Below are 16,632 nucleotides of genomic sequence, written 5' to 3'. Positions count from 1 at the left end.
TTGTCTTAGTTCCTAATAGCTATCAATAGCGAAATTCATCCAGTGTACACAATGAACAAATTCAGCGATGAGACTTAGTACAGATAATGGACTGTTCATACAATGCTATCAAATATTGCACACTCCAAATCTTCATTTCCATTATAAAATTCAAGATGAATTTTTGTAGTTTCTTTGTAAATTCTTTGTAGTTCTTAACTTGTTGAAGTAGTGAAATTGTTTCATTTTCACTCCCAGCCATCTCAGGCATCGCCAAGCTTGAAGTAACTGTCAGCAAAATAGTTCAGAATTGTCTTACAGGTTATATCTTGCCAACTATTAGTGACAAAAGCACTGCTTTTTGAACAGAAACACATGTACTGTAACTGACACTATTTAAAAACTGTTAGCTCAAAACATGGTGTAGCATCTAACGCCCACACACGTGTGCACAACTGACACCAGTTAGAACTTGTTTGGCAAAGTCTCCTGCCCTCAATGAAGTGGCATAGTTTTCCAAACAAATGAAGGATATCCCAGCAATTTTCTCGAATCCGCACCAATCATCAAACACATATTTGCACAAATCCTTCATTGATCCTGTTTTTTTTATTTACCCCATATTCCCATCAATTTCCCTACATACTACCACTCAACTACACAACGGGGACAATTTACAGTAATTAATTAATCAAGCAAACTGCCCATCTTTGGAATACACAAAAAAAACCTCGAGTACCTGGAGGAAATCCAAGTGAACATGCAAACATCACACAGACAGCCCTCATGTTCAGATCTGAGATGTGATTCAGTGGCTCTGTCACTTGTGATTCTTTTTAAACCGATATTGTCAGACTGCTATTACCATTCCCCCAACTGAACAAAGCTTAAATGCTTTGCTCAGTTATGGTCATGGTTGGGTTACAGTTAGAATTATAGTTAGAATGTAAAGCCATATTCTAATATCTTAAAATCGTGCAGCACCTATGGCATCCTCTTCCTGGTGGTAATTTCTATAGTTTGAAGCAGGTCACAGCCCTTGGGCAGACGTAACTGAAACTCAATTTGATATTCCAATGCGAAAGAAATGTGCTGGCTGAGGCTCAAAGTAGACATAAAAGATTGAGAAGGAGCACTTTATATAGACCAACTGTTATTTGTCAATCAACAGCATTTAATAAATTAGTGGCTATTAACTCCAAAATCTATAGCAATGATCAGAGGACCAAGTATAATATATCCAACTTTGCTGATATCACAGACCAGACTGTCAGAGGACACAGAGAGCCTTAAGGGGGTTATAGACAATTTAAATGTATGTGTAATAACAGCAGGTGGAAGAAATACAGGTTTCCCCCACTATCCAAAAGTCGAGCATTCCTATGAAACCTTTTATAAGCCAAAATGGTGTAAAGTGAAGAAGCAATTACCATTAATTTATATGGGGAAATTTTTTGAGCGTTCCCAGACCCAAAAAATAACCAATCGAATCATACCAAATAGCACATAAAACCTAAATAACACTAACATATAGTAAAAGCAGGAATGATATAAAAATACACAGCCTATATAAAGTAGAAATAATGTATGTACAGTGTAGTTTCATTTACCAGAATCAGGAAGATATAGCCAAAACCAATTTGTAGAAAAAAATCAGCACCTACGCACATGCGCACACACCTGCCCGCATAAGACGTACCGGTCATGGTGGTCTTTCTCAGGATAAGCACAAGTTTAAAGTAGGCGCCTTTTTTCATAAAAGTGAAAATCCTCTTCAGATTTCTTTTAGTTAGTGAAAACAGTTAATAATGTAGGTCTTTTGTAAAAGCGAAGTGGCATAAAGCGAACTTGTGTAAAGCGGGGGACACCTGTAAGCCATTTACTATGGTGGTAAGAAACAGAAAGATCTTTTAAATGATGGAAGATAGAAAAAATATTACTGCTCAGAGGGGCCTGATACAAGAATCACTAACATCTCTGCAGACAGTTAGAAGGACAAACACAAGAGATTCTGTGGATGATGGAAATTTACAGCAACACAAACAAAATGCTAGAGGAACTCAGCAAGTCAGGCAACATCTGTAGAGGGGAATATGTCATCTTTTTTAATTTCCTCCATAGATGCTGCCTGACTTGCTAAGTTCCTCTGCATTTTTGTGTGTGTTGCAGTTGAAAAGCAAACAGTGTATTGTGCTTTGTTGGAAAAATATCTAAACTCCAGAGAAGAGCTATGATGTGTCTACATGTGGTAAATTGTGTACAGATCTGGTCTAGAAAGGATATACAGTAGATTCCAATTAATTAGGCCATCAGTTATCAGGCTGCCGCTTACTTGGGACAACTCTCAAAGACCAAAAATTAAATCAAGAAAATAGCTGGGCTTCCCTTTGTTTATATGGCACACTTTACCGCTTAATTGGGACTGGAGACTGTTGCTGAACAGTATCTAACTAGCATCAGTTGCATGCATTTGTGTGGTCATTAGACACTACATCGTGCTTCGAGCAAACAGTTTTTAAATAGCTTCAGTTGCATGTGTTTGTGTTCAAAAAGCAGTGGCTTTATTACTGATAGTTGGCAAAAAAATAAGCAGTAAGTCAATTCAGAACTGTTTTCTCTCTGCGGTTTTCAAGCTTTCAGGCTTGGAGTTGCCAAAAATGGTCAGGAGTGACAGGAAACAATTTCACCACTTCAACAAGTTGGGAACTACGAAGAGTTTGAAGGTGTCAACGATCTTCTTGAATGTTACATGAAAATGAAGATTTGGAGGATGCAGTCGTCAAACTGCATTGTATGAAAGCCGTCTGTTATCTGCATTAGGAGTCTATGCTGACTTTGTTCATTCAGGCAATCAAAAAAAACCTGGCAGCATATACTGGATGAATTCCTCTGTCGATAACTATTAGGAACTAATACATAGTTTTATAGTACAGTAGTAGTATTGGTAGCGTTCTAATTTGTTCTGTATTTCATTTAAATACATAATCTGTTACTCAGTTTGTCTTTTTTTATACCTTTTTGACTATTTCTATGAAACTACCAGCTAATTAGGGCAGCCACTTAATTGAGCCAAAATCTACTGGTCCCATGTGTCCCAATTAACCAGAATCCACTGTTCTTGTAGTATAGGGAGTCCCATGACAACTCACCTGATTGATACCAAAAATGGCGGATATGGCCTTTGAGGTCACATAAGTGTGGCTAGGTGGCTAAGTACAGCTCCAACGCCATATTCGAGTTTGCTGATGACACCACTGTTATGGACCATATTAAAGGTGGTAATGAATCAGCATACAGGAGGGAGATTAAAAATTCGGCTGAGTGGTGTCAAAATAACAACCTCTTACTCAGTGTCAGCAAGACCAAAGAAATTGTAAATTTCAGGAGAGGGAAACAAGAGGTCCATGAGCCAGTCCTCATTAGAGGAGGAGAGGGTCAGTAACTTTAAATTCCTGGATGTTACTATTTCAGAGGACCTGTTCTAGGCCTCTGTAATGTAATTGCAAAGAAAACAAGACAATGCCTCTACTTCCTTAGAAGTTTGTGGAGATCCAGCATGAATTTAAAAACTTTGACAAATTCTAGAGATGTATAGTGGAAATTGTATTGACTGACTATGTTATGGCCTGGTATGGGAACACCAATGCTTTTAAAAAGAAAATCCTACATAAGATAGTGAATTCTGCCCAGTACAGCATGGGTAAAACCATCCAAAACTTTGAGCACATCTACATGAAATGCTGTCATAGGAAAGCAGCATCCATCACCAACCATCCTCACCACCCAGGCCATGCTCTTTTCTTGCTGCTGCCAACAGGTAGAAGGTACAGGTGCCTCAGGACTCGCACCACCAGGTTCTGGAACAGTTACTACCCCTCAACATTAGACCCTTGAACAAAAGGGAATGACTACACTCTTCTACTGAGATGTTCCCACAACAAATTATCTCACTTTAAGGACTATAAATAATAGTCTTTATTCATGTTTTTGTCTTAACACATTCATTATCAATACACTAAAAATTAATCTGATTATTTCCTATCCAATCTAAATTTATTCTAGTCAGATTACTTTCTCCTTTGTTATTTAGTAACACCATAAATATTTTGCCTATCGTATTAAGCTAATAGGAGTGATCATCTCTGCAGAGTTTCTATCTTTATCACTGCATGGTCAGCAGACTGAAGGTCTTACAGCAAATGCAACAGGTCTTGTTGGTTTCAAATGTAATTGTCACTTACATTTTTCCCAGGGTAGAAGTGTCAATATGAGAGGACAGATATAGGGTGAAAAGGGAAAAGTTAAATGAACATCTGCAGTTCAGGTTTTTTAATACAAGAGTGGTAGGTACCAGGAAAGGGCTGATGAGGGAAGTGGTAGAAGCAGATATGATAGTGATGTTTAAAAGGCTCTTAGGTTGTCACATGAAATGTGCTTGGAATGGAGGAATATGCATCATGTGCAGGTAGAAGAGATTTAGTTTCATTTGACACCTTGTGGACCAGAGAGCCTGTTTATATACAGTACTGTTATGTGTTCTCAAGTGATACAGTATTTTGGTCAATGTGTTACTTGAATGCAGAGGACTGTACTATTAATCCAGAGACACAAGTTCGGACCACATTATTGCAAATAAGGAACAGTGGTTTCCAATTAATTGGGCCATTGGTTAATCAAGGAAGCCATTTATTTGGGACAACTCTTGGAACAAAAACTAAATTGAGAAAATAGTGGAATTCCCTTCATTTATTTAGGACAGTGTGCCACTTAATTTGGGGCAGGAGAGTGTTGCTAAACAGTTTCTAACTAGCATCAGTCGCATGCACTTCCATTACCATTAGACACTGCAGCATCCTTAGAGCGAACAGTTTTTAAATAGTGTCAGTTTCTTGTGATTGTGTTAAAAAAACATTGATTTTTGTCACTAATAGTTGCTGAGAAATAAACAATAAGACAATTCTGAACTTTTTTATTCTCTGTAGTTTTAAGCATTCAGACTTGGAGATGCCAGAAATGGCCAGAAGTGAAAATGAAATGATTTCACTACTTCAAGAAGTTATGAATTATGAAAGTATCGACAATCATCTTGAATGTTACAATGAAAATTAAAATTTGGAGGATGCAATTGTCTAAAGTATTATATGAATGAAGTCCATTATCTACACTAACATTATACGAAGGAAGTCTGTGCTGATTTTGTTCATTTTCGGTCAATTAAAAGAACATGGTAGATAAATTCTTCCATCAATAACCATACATAAGGAACTAATACAGTACACAGTTTCATAATACTGAGGTGCTATTGATTATGTTCTAATTTGTTCTGTGTTTCATTTAAACACAGTGCCTATAAAAGGTATTTCTTCCCCCCGCCCCCGGACATTTTCATGTTTTATTGTTTTACAACATTGAATCACAGTGGATTTGATTTGGCTTTTTTTGACACTGATCAACAGAAAAAGACTCTTTCATGTCAAAGCGAAAACAGATCTCTACAAAGTGATCTAAATTAGTTACAAATATAAAACACAAAATAATTAATTGCACAAGTATTCACCCCCTTTCATATGACACACCAAATCATCACTCAAGCAGCTAATTGCTTTTAGAAACCACATAACTTGTTAAATCAAGATCACCATGCGCAGTCAATGTGTTTCAGTTGATTGTAGTAAAAGTACACCTGTAGCTGGAAGGTCCAACTGCTGGTGAGTTACTATCCTGGCAAAAACTACACTGTGATGACAAAAGAGCTCTCCAAGCAATTCCGCAAAAAGGTTATTAAAAAACACAAGTCAGGAGATGGATACATGAAAATTTCCAACTCACTGAATATCCCTTGGAATACAATTAAGTCAGTCATCAAGAAATAGAAAGAATGTGGCACAGTTGTAAATCTCCCTAGAGCAGGCTGTCCCCCAAAACTGGGTGACCATACAAGAAGGAATCTAGTGAAGGTGGCCACCAAGAGACTATGACACCTCTGGAGGAGTTACAAGCTTCAGTGGTTGAGATGGGAGAGACTGCGCATACACTGTTGCCCGGGTGCTTCACAAGTTTTAGCTTTATGGGAGAGTGGCAAAGAGAAAGCCACGGTTCAAAAAACCTAACATGAAATATTGGCTAGAGTTTGCCAGAAGGATTGTGAGAGACTTTGCAGTCAGATGGAAGAAGGTTTTAAAGTCTGATGAAACCAAACTTGAGTTCTTTGGCCGTCAGACTAAATATTATGTTTGGTGTAAGCCAAACACCGCACATCATGAAAAGCACACCATCCCTACCATGAAGCATGGTGGTGGCTGCATCATGCTGTTGGGATGCTTCACTGCAGAGGTAGAGGGTAAAATTAATTCAGCAAAATACAGGGAATCCTGGAGGAAAACCTGATGCAGTCTGCAAGAGAACTGTGATTTGGGAGAAGATTTGTTTTCCAGCAAGGCAATGACTTTGTATAAAGCCAAAGCTATACAGGAATAGCTTAAAAACAACAAAGTTGATGTTCTGGAGTGGCCAAGTCAGAGTCCAGACCTCAATCCCTTTGAGAATTGTGACTGGACTTCAAAAGGGCTGTTCACTCACAATCCCCATACAATCTGACAGAGCTTGAGCAGTTTTGTAAAGAAGAATGGGGAAAAATTGCAGTATCCAGATGTGCAAAGTTGGTAGAGACCTATCTACACAGACTCAAGGCTGTAATTGCTGCCAAAGGTGCATCTACTCAATATTGATTTGAAGGCAGTGAATACTAATACAATCAATTATTTAGTGTTTTATATTTGTAGTTAATTTAAATCATTTTGTAGAGATCTCTTTTCACTTTGACACAAAAGGGTCTTTTTCTGTTGATCAGTGTCAAAAAAAGCCAAATTAAATCCACTGTGATTCAATGTTGTAGAACAATAAAACATGAAAACTTCCAAGGAGGGTGAATACTTTTTAATAGGCTCTGTATGCAATTCGTTACATGGTTAAATGGTAGTTATTGTCTTAAGTAACACACACAAAATGCTGGAGGAACTCAGCAAGTCAAGCACCATCTATTGAGGGGAGCAACCAGTCAACTTCTTGGGCTGAAACCTTTCATCAGGAATTACTAAACCATCATTAAAAACAAATGCCCACAGATAATATATCATCGTTACCCATCCTGGCCCTTACAAACCTGTCTCCATTAGTGTAATGAAATAGACATTGGTTATTATCACATTGTTATTTGTGGGAGCTTGCACTATTTTGCTTGTTAAATGGTTGTGTGACCTGAAATTGTGAAAAATAATAAATAAATGTCAATTTCTTTTACTTTAAGTTGATAGTTTTGTTCCAAGGCCTCGTGAGTAAATGCAGCGCCAATATTACCGCGTGATTGTATTGTACTATACAATCATTCACTGTATGTCAGATATCTTATGTATTTATCTTTATTTTTTTTTATTATCGTGTTCTTTATCTTTTACACCTGTGAACTGGAAATGACATTAAACAATCTTGAATCTTGAGGAGATGCTTTTTAGAATATCATGTTTGCAAAATCTAACTGTATGTCTAGAATGTGATGCCATTCTGCCTCTTTAGATATACAACGCGTATGGGTCAGCTCACGAACTGGGAACCCCGTTGGACAATTTAAATATGCAGAATTCTCCATAGATTTAGCAAAATTAATACCATCACTGCTTTTTCTCTCAAAATCTTGTAGGCTATAGTCTCCAGTGCTGAACATAAAAAACCCGTTAGGCATACAGTACATTGCAGTACCAAATGTCCATGAGTTTATAAGATGTAGGAGCAGAATTAGGCCATTTAGCCCATCAGGTCTGCTCCACCATTTCATTGTGGCTGATCCAATTTTCCTCTCAGCCCCAATCTCCTGCCTTCTCCCTGTATCCCCTCATACCCTGACTGATCAAGAACCTATCAATCTCTGCCTTAAATATACATAAAAGCTTGGCCTCCATAGCTGCCTGTGGCAAAGAATTCCACAGATTCACCATTCTGTGACTAAAGAAATTTCTCCTCTGTTCTGAAAGGACACCCCTCTCTATTCTGAGGCCGTGTCCTTTGGTCTTAGACTCTCTCACCATAAGAAACATCCTCTCCACATCCACTCTATCAAGGACTTTCACCATTCAATAGCTTTCAATGAGGTCACCCCTCATTCTTCTGAATTCTACTGAATACAGGCCCAGAGTCATCAACACTCTTCATTTGACAAGCATTCAATCCTGGAATCATTTTGGTGTGCCTCCTTTGAACCCTCTCCCACTTCAGCACATCCTTTCTAGAATAAGGGACCCAAAACTGCTCACAATACTCCAAGTGAGGCCTCACCAGTGTTTTAAAAAGTCTCAACATTACATCCTTGCTTTTATATTCTAGTCCTCTTGAAATCAATGGTAACATTGCATTTGCCTTCCTCACCATAGACTCAACCTGCTAATTAACCTTTAGGGAATCCTGCACATGGACTCCCAGGTCCCTTTGCACCTCAGTATTTGTATTTTCTCTCCATTTAGAAAATAATCAGCCCTTTCACTTCTACCAATGTGCATGACCATGCACTTCTCCACATTGTATTCCAGCTGTTACTTTGTCCATTCTCTTAATCTGTTAAATACTTCTGTAGCCTCTCTCTCAAAACTACCTGCCCCTCCACCTATCTTCATATTGTCTCCAAACTTTGCAACATAACCATCAATTCTGTGATCTGACTCATTGACATATAAAGTAAAAATTATTGTCCCAACACAGACCCCTATGGAACACCACTAGTCACCAGCAGCCAAACAGAAAAGGGTCCCTTTATTCACACTCTTTGCCTCCTACCAATCAGCCACTGCTTTATCCATGCTAAAATCTTTCCTGTAATACCATGGGCTTGTAGCTTGTTAAGAGCCTCATGTATGGCACCTTGTCAAAGGCCTTCTGAAAATCCAAGTACACAACATCAACAGATTCTCCTTTGTGTATCCTACTTGTTGTTTCTTCAAAGAATTCCAACTGATTTATCAGGCAAGATTTTCCCTTGAGGAAACCATGCTGACCAAGGCCTATTTTATCACTTTCCCCCCGAGATCTCATCCGTAAAAATCAACTCCAATATCTTACTAACTTCTGAGGTCAGACTAACTGGCCTATAGTTTCCTTTCTTTTCCCTCTCTCCATTCTCGAAAAGTGGAATGACATTTGTGATTTTTGTCGTCTTCCAGAACTATTACAGTATGTAGTGATTCTTGGAAGATCATCACTATTGCCTCCACAATCTCTTCAGCCACCTCTTTCAGGACCCTGGGGTGTAAACCATCTGGTCCAGGTGACTTATCTACCTTCAGACCTTTCAGTTTCCCAAGAGCCTTCATCCCTAGTAATGGTAACTTCACACACTCTCACCTGGAATGTACACCATAATTCTAATGTCTTCAACATGGAAGACTGATGCAAAATATTTATTCAGTTCATCGGCCATTTCCTTTTACCCCTTGTACTACCTCTTCGGCATCATTTTCCAGGAGTCGAATATCCACTCTCACCTCCCTTTTACACTTTATGTATCTGAAGAAACTTGTGGTATCCTCTTTAATATTATTGGCTAGCTTACCTTAGTATTTCATCTTTACCTTCTTAATTACTTTTTTAGTAGCCTTCTGTTAGTTTTTAGAAGCTTCCCAATCCTTTAACATCCCACTAGTTTTGCTCTTTAATATGCTGTCTTTTTGACTTTTATGTTGACTTTGACTTCTCCTGTTAGCCCTGTTGTGTCAACTTACCTTTATAATCCTGCTCTTTGGGATGTATATGTCCTGTGCTTTCCAAATTGCTTCCAAAGGTTCCAGCCATTGCTGCTCTGCCATCTACCCTGCTAGTGTTATTTTGCAATCAATTCTGGCCCACCTCCTCTCTCAGGCCCTTTACTCTACTGTAATACTGATACATCTGACTTTAGCTTCTCTTTCTCAAATTTCAGAGTGAATTTGATCATATTATGATCACCTCCCCTAAGGGTTGTTTTACCTTACATTCTCTAGTCAATTCTGGTTCATTCCAGAATAGCTGATCCTCTTGTAAACTCAACCATGAGTTGCTCTGAAAAGCCATCTCGTAGGCACTAGAAATTCGCCCTCCTGTAATCCAGCAACAACCAGATTTTCCCAATCTACCTGGAAATTGGATCCTTCATGACTATTGTAACATTGCCCTTTCAGCATGCATTTTCTATCTCCCATTGTAATTTGTAGACCACATCCTTACTATTGTTGGAGGGTCTGTATATAAATCTCATTAGGGTCTTTTTACCCTTGCAGTTCCTTAGCTCTATCCATAATGATTCAACACCTTCTGACCCTCTGTCACCTCTGTTTAAAATTTGATTTTGTGTTTTACCAACTGAGCAACGCCGCCCCCTCTGCCTTCCTGCCTGTCCTTTCAATACAATATGTATCCTTGGAAATAAACGTCATAATATTTCTTCCATACGTTATTGACATTGCCATCATAGTGGCCTGAAACAGCATATCAGGAAAGACTGGACGACTGCCACCCAATGGCACTGACTGACACCAATCATCATGAAGTACTCTAAACAATTGATAATTCCACATATCAAAAATTCCATTCATGACAAAGTGGACAGTCACCAATATGCAGTTTCAAATTCCTGGGAGTGCACATCACATACACCTCTCTTATACTGTCAAGAAAGCTCACCAATGCCTCTACTTTCTGAGGAGGCAGAAGAAAGCTAGACCTTGCATATCCATACCAATATCATTCTACAGATGTGGAGTAGAGAGCATCCTCACAAGCTGCATCACTGCTTGGTATGGAAACTGCATTGCGGCAGACAGGAAGACTCTACAATGGGTAGTCAGAACTGCCCAACACAATACCCGCCATCAGGAACATATATACAAAAAGGAGACAGAAAAGGGCCAGTAACATTACTAAGGATCCCACACACCATGCTCATGGACTGTTTATCCCACTCCCATCAGGGAGGAGGCTATGTACTTTTGCATCCATGCTGGAACCACCAGACTTAAACACAGTTACTTTCCCCAAGCGGTAAGGCTGATCAACATGTCTACCCACTAACTCTACCACTACTTTGTTATTTCCTGTCAGTTACCTTATGTACTGCCTAGCATCATTTTATGGACATACAATCAATTTATGTATAGAAACTATTTTATGTATTTATATTTATTGTGATTTTAAAATTATCATTTATGTTTTCTTTATCTTTTGTAGGTGTTTTTGTGTTGCATAGGATCCAGTGTAACAATTATTTCATTCTCCTTACACTTGTGTACAGGAAATGATATTTTAAAAACTTAAGTTTTGAATCTGCGGGAGATGCTGCCTTAAGAAGGCAGTATTTATAATCATGTCCAAATCATGAGCTCTTCTCACTGCCACCATCAGATAGGAGGTGCAGAAGCCTGAAGTCCCATTCTATCAGGTTCAGGAATTGCTTTCCTATCATTGCAACTGCTTTCCTATAATATCCATCCAATGAATGAGCTAGAAATCTTCTTCTTGTGGAAAGTGGCAATTGCATGCAGTTTTGCAACAGGTCTGACTGGGTGTGTGATAACTAGCTCTGTTGATGACTTGTTCTTTGCTGGAATAATATGCTGGAAAGTACTTGAAAAATATAGGGCTTATTGCTCTTAATCTTTTTAATCTTTTGATGATCTCAGGTGATAGTTTGGAATTGAGCAACAAGTTGCACCTCGTTATGTGATCTTAGAAAAATTCAAAGCTCAAAGCCTTGTAATGCTCCTAATATATGATATTATCAAGTTCCTTGAACAAATGGTTGTCTTTTAAATAGTTAGCATGGAGAGCTATAGGTTTGAATTATGAGTGAAAGGGACCTGAGTTAACCAGTAAGCTTCCTCTTTATCTGGGGTTCATTGCTACATCGAGGTAGCTGGGGTGCACCAGAAATAATGAAGTCGCCCATGGGTTGCATGAACTAATAATTGAGTTGGCCAGTAAACTAGGTAATAATCAGACCAAGTGCAGTAGCTGAAATATGTGTTACAGGATAATTTGGTTAGTTCCCTATTGTCAGCTTCTCCTCAGTCCTCCTCTACTGAATGGATTGGAAAGTTAAAATCAAAGCTTTGATATATTTCACGATAAAACTAGTCAAGGAAGTTAACATTATCCCACTTGATCTATACTGGTGGGTGAATTCAGCCAAGATGAATTTTGAACACTACTGTCAATATCTGTGTATGGAGAATAGGCCAAGAGAATAAAGTATGTTTTATGCATTCAATCCCCTGTCTGCAGACATCCAATATGGGAAGTCTGCTTGAGAAATTTAAATACTGTACTTGGGGCAGCCTTACTCATATGTAGGAATGTGAGGAACAAGTGGAGAAACTAACATTCCTCTCAAACTTTCATTTTCATGCAGTATTAAAGGGATTATTCTTCCTTCTAAACACCTTTGCAAAAGTTTTTGTCCCCCTCCCCAATATTGCACCACAGTGAAATATACAATAGAAAATAATTAGACATAAAATTTTAAAAGGGATGAATATTTATGTGGCACTATTCCGGACATCCCAGAGGCTTTTGTGGTTAGTGAACTATTTTTGAGTTGTGGTCACTGTTGGATCTCTTGGAATTTCAGCAACCAATTTGCGCACAGCAAGCTCCCACAAACAACAATGAAATAGTAACCAAATAATATACTTTCGGAGTAGGTTATTGAGTGATAGTAACCAGCCAGATCTGTTGAAAACTTCTCTATGCATCTGCAAACTGATACAAAGGGAATGTTTATAACCTACTGGGAGAGAGCAGATAGATGGCACTGAATCAAAAGGTAAAGGATAAATTAACAAAATATATACTTAAAAATATTTGTACTGATATAAGGCTTTGTGGATTCCACACAAAAATAGATGGATGTTTAAGAGGATAAATTACCTTCAAAACCCTTAAGTGAAATTATTAGACCAGCCCAGCTTTGAGGTTGCAAACTTAAATTTATGAAAAATCGCTTTTGATAGAATTCTTCATCAGCGATGAAGTTGGGAACAGAAAATTATACAAATAAAGACGTGTGTGCGGAAGAAAGTGGTCTTAAGTATTTGTTGGAGAAGTGCAGTCAGGACAGCGAAAGAACTTCTTTGCCTGCTGCAAGGTTATGTGTTTTCAACCCCACTGTTCTAACCTGCAATTCAATTTTGTTAGACAACCGAATGCAAACTTGGCAACTTGTATCGCATGCTAATATAAGGGGGTCAAAACAGAGTCTGCAAAAAGGAGTTATTTCCTATCTGTAGTTTGATAAATTTGCCACAATTTCCCCTGAGCTGATTAACCAATTTGCCTCTATATTGAATTACAGTTTTTTAAAAATACTGAAGATAGGAAATTTACTGAATAAATTATAGGTAGAGAACTTTTCAGCTTGTACTTCATCAAGAGTGTTTCTGTAACATTACTATTAAGTTGGTCAAGCAACAAGGAGTCTGCTGGAACTCTGGAACTCAGTGGGTCAAGCAGCATTTGGGTGAGATGGGAGGTCAACTCTGAAGCTTCAACAATTCCTTCCAACTCTCCCTTCCTCCACAGATGCTGTTCAACCCACTGAGTTCCTCCAGCAAATTGTGCTCCAGATTCTAGCATCTGTAGTGTCTCATATTCTAAATTTCCCAAGCTTTGAAGGACATATCAGCCACACTAGGCTTGAGAATTAAAACAAAAGAATAACTTACTTGATCTAGGCTTCACACATATATCTGTTACAGGTTCAGCTATGATTAAAAGAAGAGTCAGCAATGACCTGTTCACAGTATTTGCAGTGAACATGTCCCCTTTTCAACAAGGACATCTCCCATCCTGTCATTAATAATAAAAGAAAAGCAGTTGTTGGAAATCCAAAATGCTGCAAAGGCTCACTAGGTCAGATAGTATCTATGGAAAGAGAAATAGTTGACATTTTAGATGATTAACCAGCTGGCTTCGTCAGCAGCTTGTCACCATGGCAACCCTGGCCTCAGCCTATCACAGACAGATATTCCTTTTGTCCAATCCATCCTCCCTCCATCTTCTGTATTCTCTCTCTTCCTCTGTTCCAACAAAGGAATTTTGACCAGAAAGTTGCTTTACTGTTTCTCTTTCAACAGAAGCTGCCTGATTTGTTGAGTGTTCTGTATTTTATCACATCTTACCATATGAATTGCTAATAGAAATGGATTCAAGACATACCAAAGAGCTCTGAACGGTATCCATGACGACTGTGGACCGTCAAGAACGGCCATTTTGTATTAGAACCATGGAACATTACAGCACAGAAACAGGCCTTTTGGCCCTTCTTGGCTGTGCCAAACCATTTTTCTGCCTCGTCCCACTGACCTGCACCTGGACCATATCCCTCCATACACCTCTCATCCATGTACCTGTCCAAGTTTTTCTTAAATGTTAAAAGTGAGCCTGCATTTACCACTTCATTTGGCAGCTCATTCCACACTCCCACCACTCTCTCTCTCTCTCCCATTATCTGCGACAAAGTGGTTTGGTACATTCCTATCTCCTCTGTCACCTTCCAGCTAGAAAGCTAACCCTTGTTCAGTAAGGATTGTAGATGAAAAAGGCACATGCTACTCCAGATACCCCTAAAAGGAGGTACTGACTCATTAAGGTGACAACTTCTGTGCAGAGAAGCAAACAGAAGGCTTTGGACAGAGTAAGTGATCTCAACTCTATGAATCAATTCAAACCTCTGAAGGTCTGCCTTATTCAGACATGAGTGCTGGTGGGACCAGTAGGAGGAAGAGATTCAGCCCAGGAAACCTGTGCTGAGCATGGTGCCAAACTAAACTAATCCCTTTTCCCCATGCATGATCTATTCCCTGCAATTTTATGTGCCCATCTAGAAGTCTCTTGTGTAGTACTTTTGTGCCTGCTTCATTATCACCCCTGGCAGCACATTCCAGACACCCACCACAATCTGTATAAATAAAAAAATGCCCTGCAACACCCTTCCCATCCTTTTTTAAAGTGCTTTGAAAAATAATCCCCACCCTAAATGTCCAGTAAAAGCCAAGACTAAAGTAAATGCATCCTCCTTCAATCAGAACTGTTGAACAAATCATTCTTCTTACAAAAGTCAGTTGTCAGCAAATTCATTTTACTCCACATTGCAGCAAGCAATGTGTTCCATACAGTGTACAAGAGTACATTGGATACAGACACTCTAAGGTCCTGAAAACATCCCAGCCGTGGTGCTAGAGACCTTGGTTCCAGCATCTAAGTACCAGCCATGTCTCTAACAAAGTAATTTCAAGTCAGTCATAATATTGCCAAACACCTGGTAATGTGGATAAATGTTCAGTCCTGTGGACAGAAGGCAAGATATGTACAAATCTCCAGTTACCAATGTATCACCTTGCTCTTAAGCATCAACACACTGGTGGAAAGCTTTGTTCAAGTCAAGTCAAGTCAACTTTTATTGTCATTTTGACCATAATTGCTGGTACAGTGCATAGTAAAAATGAGACAACGTTTTTCAGAACCATGGTTTACATGACACAGTACAAAAAACTAGATTGAACTACGTAATAAAAAAAACAGAGAAAGCTATACTAGACTACAGACCTACACTGGACTGCGTAAAGTGCACAAAAACAGTGCAAGCATTACAATAAATAATAAACAGGACAGTAGGGCAAGGTGTCAGTCCAGGCTTCGGGTATTGAGGAGTCTGATAGCTTGGGGGAAGAAACTTATATAGTCTGGTCGTAAGAGCCCGAATGCTTCGGAGCCTTTTCCCAGATGGCAGGAAGGAGAAGAGATTGTATGAGGGGTGCATGGGGTCCTTCATAATGCTGTTCCCTTTGTGGATGCAGTGTGTAGTGTAAATGTCCGTGATGGCAGGAACAGAGAACCCGATGATCTTCTCAGCTGACCTCACTATCCGCTGCAGGTTCTTGCACCCCGAGATGGTGCAATTTCCAAACCAGGCAGTGATGCAGTTGCTCAGGATGCTCTCAATACCACCCCTGTAGAATGTGATGAGGATGGGGGGTGGGAGATGGACTTTCCTCAGCCTTCGCAAAAAGTAGAGACGCTGCTGGGCTTTCTTTGCTATGGAGATGGTGTTGAGAGACCAGGTGAGATTCTCTGTCAGGTGAACACCAAGAAATCTGGTGCTCTTTACAATCTCTACCAAGGAGCCGTCGATGTTCAGCGGGGAGTGGTCGCTCCGTGCCCTCCTGAAGTCAACAACCATCTCTTTAGTTTTGTTCACATTAAGAGACAGGTTGTTGGCTCTGCACTAATCCGTTAGCCGCTGCACCTCCTCTCTGTAAGCTGACTCGTCGTTCTTGCTGATGAGACCCACCATGGTGGTGTCATCGGCGAACTTGATGATATGGTTCGAGCTGTGTGTTGCAGCACAGTTGTGGGTCAGCAGAGTGAACAGCAGTGGACTGAGCACAAAACCCTAGGGAGCCCCCGTACTCAGTGTGATGGTGTTGGAGTTGCTGCTCCCAATCCGGACTGACTGAGATATCCCAGTCAGGAAGTCTAGGATCCAGTTGCAGAGGGAGGTGTTCAGGCCCAATAGGCTCAGCTTTCCAATCAGTTTCTGAGGGATGATTGTGTTGAATGCTGAACTAAAGTCTATGAACA

The sequence above is a fragment of the Hemitrygon akajei genome, chromosome 6 (assembly GCF_048418815.1).
Source record: "Hemitrygon akajei chromosome 6, sHemAka1.3, whole genome shotgun sequence".
Classification (NCBI taxonomy): Eukaryota; Metazoa; Chordata; class Chondrichthyes; order Myliobatiformes; family Dasyatidae; genus Hemitrygon; species Hemitrygon akajei.
The sequence above is the reverse complement of the archived record's forward strand: the minus strand, read 5'-3'. Positions refer to the sequence as shown.